Source organism: Palaemon carinicauda, chromosome 27 (genome assembly GCF_036898095.1).
Source record: "Palaemon carinicauda isolate YSFRI2023 chromosome 27, ASM3689809v2, whole genome shotgun sequence".
NCBI classification, from domain to species: domain Eukaryota; kingdom Metazoa; phylum Arthropoda; class Malacostraca; order Decapoda; family Palaemonidae; genus Palaemon; species Palaemon carinicauda.
Window position 1 is genome coordinate 12,002,649 of NC_090751.1, and position 5,000 is coordinate 12,007,648.

General features: G+C 31.4%; 1 protein-coding gene across 4 annotated transcripts in view; it reads right to left on the reverse strand.

The window, feature by feature from the left end:
• LOC137620532 (trypsin-1) overlaps positions 1–5,000 on the reverse strand; it is a 255,486-nt gene that overhangs the window by 190,679 nt on the left and 59,807 nt on the right. The window contains exon 1 of one of the 4 annotated variants that reach the window (XM_068350736.1): positions 3,530–3,920. The exons of the other annotated variants lie outside the window; for them this stretch is intronic. The gene's annotated coding sequence lies outside the window, so the exon portion shown is untranslated. Of the gene's footprint in view, positions 1–3,529; positions 3,921–5,000 lie in introns of those variants that run through there. 4 annotated transcript variants of the gene reach the window in all.

The window sequence follows — 5,000 nt, forward strand, 5'->3', positions numbered from 1 at the left end:
ATTGTGATTCGACGGTATGAAAGACGGAAGCGTAATACACAACACACACACAAAAAAAAAAAAAAAAAAGTTACGAAATATTTGTGTAAATTGATACCCCCACCCCCCCACCCAAAAACGAGATATCTCCCCCCCCCCCCCAGAACAGATAAAACCTGAAGTATAATTTTTTATCATGCCTTCTTTTTTCTCCTAAGGATGTCAGACAATTCTAAAAACTGGAAAAAAAAGTCATGGCCTTTTATATCGTTTTTCAACCATTTTCTTCTATTTTATCGTATTGTTTATCTGTTGCCAAACTCCCTTTCACTCATGTACTAGCAATACGAATTGCCCAATTTTGCTGCTATCTTTGGGTGTCCCATAACTTGCCATGATTCGTTGCAATCTCTAATAATTTTGCACTTATTTCATGGGGCGAGAAATGCGGAGGAAAACTCGTAACAGGTCCAAAATTTTACGCACTTTTCCTGAAAACACATAAATCAGATTTTTTTTTCTTTACATTTCTATTAACAGAACTTTCAATTATTCTCTAGTTTCAAGAATTTCTCCATATATAATATCGAATTCTCTAAATTTGGGGAACATTTTCTTCCTTATTTGATGTGACGATGTCAGTCTATAAGTCACATATCAATAAGTAAGACAGGTCAATTATATTTTCTTGTGTCTCTTCTCTATGATTAAAAGAATAATCCTAATAATAATAATACTAATCCCATTTTATTTACAGGTCAAGTTTTAAAAAAAAAAAATCAAAATTAAAAAAAAATCTGCAATGTGAAAAATGTGATGAACGTTAACATCAAGATAAAAAAAATCTAATAATGATAAAAATACTAAATATCTAATTTTCACTGTCTCATTATGTTCTTAGTAGATTTTACTGCCCAATGTCTATATAGCTGAAGACATTGGAATAATTAATCATTCACATAAAATATGGGGTTTAAAGAATAATCAAGATGATTAAATATACCTCAATAAAATGCAGGTTATAAAAGGAAAAACTAAGTTTCTCAAAGAAAATAATTTGCTATCAAAATCCATTAAGTACTGTTTAACGTATACTACCTGGATGTTTTAGATACTAATATGAAAATGTATTTATGGTAAACACAATATATAAAATATTATTTCATCTCTAAGTCGGGTAGTATTTTTTAAACCGTAAATATTCCATTTGAAACTATAAGAGAGATAACTCGAGTGCCATATGTGGATGAGATCATAATGAGGGGTAGATGGAGATGGTTTGGGCATGCTCTTCCCACTCCCCAAGAGAGATTAGTTCACAAAACGTTCAGCTTGGCTCACAAGGCACTAGAAGAGTTGGAAGACCTAAGCCTACGTGGCTGAGGACTATGAAGCGCGAAGTAGATGATGAATGGAGAAATATTGAAATAAAAGCTTAAGATAGAAACGACTGGCGAAATCTAACCGAGGCCCTCTGCGTCAATAGGCGTAGGAGGAGATGATGAAATATTGCATCAAGGTAATGTTCTGTTGCTAGACAGTTTATGTAAATATGACCTTCAATTATCTTTCTGCCTCTGCGCGTTATCAAGCAAAGAATTACGTGATACATTGGATACGTCCAACATCCCACTATCATCGCAACGAGATGTCTATAAATTATTCAGTAGATGACGATCCTTCGTAGCTCCTTTATACTCTGCCCTAATATATCTTTAATTTCTCACACATTGGCAATTAAACTCACATTTCCACCGTGCTTACCAACCATCATAAACCAGATAATACACATATTCAAAATTCGATTATAATAATACAAATTTCCTGGAATTCTTTCCCAATATCTATCTAACATCTAACTGACTTAAGAAATAGTTGAGGCAGCAATTCATTGAATTACTGCTATAATATATTACTGAATTCACACAACTAAGGCATAGACAAAGTATTTCTTCATACAAGGTTCACGAAATTTCTCTCTCTCTCTCTCTCTCTCTCTCTCTCTCTCTCTCTCTCTCTCTCCATCTCTCTCTCTCTCCTCTCTCTCTCTCTCGCCTAAACACATCTATAGCCGACTGAAAAAGTTTAAGAACAGAATTGCAAAAATTGTTATGTCCTTATAACAAATTCTGGCAACACAATTTAAAAAAAAAAAGCAGACTCCTTTTAGAAAGTGAGATTCCTTTAGCTCCATTTCTTTAATCAGTATACCGCAAACCTACACTTACAGGACTGAACCGAAAAGCTTTCACCTTGCTTATCATGAACCTTTTCATTCAATTAAGATATTCTAAATCTAAATCCGCACAGATATAATCGCCGACGGCATTTCAATGACCGATTTTTACGCTACTAGAATTATTTATCTTATAGTAGGGATTTTCTCTAGACCTGAAAATATATTATTAATAATCATTACTTGATTTTCTTTAGAGAATGTTAAAGTATATGTTTAAAAGCTATTTGAAAAAGAAAATATATAAATATTCTGCATGAGGCTTCTCATCTACAATCGCGCAATTCCATGATTATCAATCAACTGTACCGAATATTTTGGCTCATTAATTTGACAGCAAATAGTAGGACATAAAAAAAAAAAAAATAATACAAACGTCTGGAGTAAATCAAGAAAGCAAGAAAGTAATTTTCTGCCATCAGTTTTTGAAACTTATGCATAGCTACTACTGCTCTTTTTGGCAAACAGAATCTGCAACACACTATCTCCTCCAATATGCCCAATCAATAAAGTTCATTGCCAAACAACTTTATTCCACAACTAACATTTCAAAATTATTTACATGTATTGTCAACGTTTGACAACAACCGCAAATAAGTGTAGAAGCACTATTTCTTTTACATGAAAAATTTTACTCTTTCCCTATTTCAAATACAACTATATCAGCATTTTCTCCTTTATTTATGTCTAACTTTTGCAAGGGATTTACTTTCATTGTAATGGCTATCAGTAGCTTATATCAAATTACCTTTCCACATCTTTCCACTTTATTTTTCCAGGATCAGCAGATATTATAAGATTAATTTTTTCGCCCAGTTTCAAACACCAATAGGTGGGCCCAAAATTGGTTGAAAAATGCCCGAAATTGCTCATAGCGTTTATGGTTCATTTATGTACACACTTTTAGATAGGGTCAAGAAATAGAGACTTTGTCTACCAACCTTATAGTTTTGGCACCATTAAAAAAAATGAAAAATGATAATTAATATATATATATATATATATATAATATATAATATATATATATATATATATATATATATATATATATATATATATATATAAATAAACATATATACATATATATACACACATATATATACATATATATTTATATATAAATATATATGTATATTTATATATAAATATATACACACACACACACATATATATATATATATATATATATATATATATATATACATATATATATATATATATATATATATACTGTATATAAATATATATATATATATATATATAATATAATTACACGTAAAACAAACGAGAATACAAACTTCTATAATAGCATACCTCAAGCCGTCGTGTAAATTAATCCTGCGCCCGCGAAGATCTCTTTCACATAGCACATTAACGTAAAACAGTTTCCAATCAGATGCGAGAAAACATGCTGATAAAAGCGACCACGTTCCCCAAGTGGTCCCAAGATACACTTCCGGAGTTCTCTTGTAAGGAATAAGCAATAAAATAACTATAAGTTATCCAATTTCAAGGATGAATTCAACTCTATAAAAACGTAGGGCAATTGAAACGTCACGTGATTTCGAAGCAGCAACGTTGAAGACTGCATTTATAATGCGAAGGTCACTCCTTCAGGAAAGACTAAGATCAGTCCTCACAACAAACCACGCTAGGAGCCTCTACCGGAGGAGAAATCGTACATCCTAACTTTCACAGACACGGCACGAGGCACACTGGCTTGCTACTTTCAATTTAGGTCCTCCAGCCAACACTAGCGAGCAGATGACGACGGAATGTGTTCGTATGTTCGTCCACTGCCTCGTACCGCAGAGAGAAAGAGTAGAGTAGAGAGAGAGAGAGAGAGAGAGAGAGAGAGAGAGAGAGAGAGAGAGAGAGAAATCGTCCAGACTGACCCAAAAGCTACTTTATGTGTATGTAAGTGTGCGTTTGTGCGTGAACTTCCTAATTATGTATGTCGTGTGTAATATATGACAGAAACTTCCTCGATATGGTGCAAATTTCTGTACTTTCTATCCCGTTTCTATATATGCCATATGTTCATGCATATCGATATCAATATATATATATATATATATATATATATATATATATATATATATATATATATAAAGTATATACATACACACACCCATAAATATACTGTATACATAGGTATATATACAGTATATATATATATATATATATATATATATATATATATATATGCAGAAGAATCAAAGGAAAAATAAAAATATGAAATAAAAGATTAAGTCCTGATTAGTTTCGTGATACTTCTTCAGAGGACTGAAGAAGTATCACGAAACTATCACGAAACTAGTCAAGATTTAATCTTTTATTTCATATTTGTATTTTACTTGTGGTTCTTCTGCATCTGAGCATCACGTATCCCTGTGATTTTTACGCATATATATATATATATATATATATATACATATATATATATAATATAATATAATAATATATATATAAATATATATATATATATATATATATATATATATATATATATATATATATATATATATATATTGAAAAAGACGTGGGGCTTAAGCTATGGCACACTTCTAGCTTTGGGAAAATTGTTTACAAAATTACAGGATCATCACCAGTAGCAAGTCACACTTAATACAACCCTACATGTACGGATGGAGGCACATATATTCGAATTTCAAATCAGTTAGCCAGAATGTAAGTGAAATTGGGAATTTACTATGTTATAAGACAATAAAAAAATACGTAAAGCTATACCTATGTACAAGACAAAGGTCTACAGCAACATTTT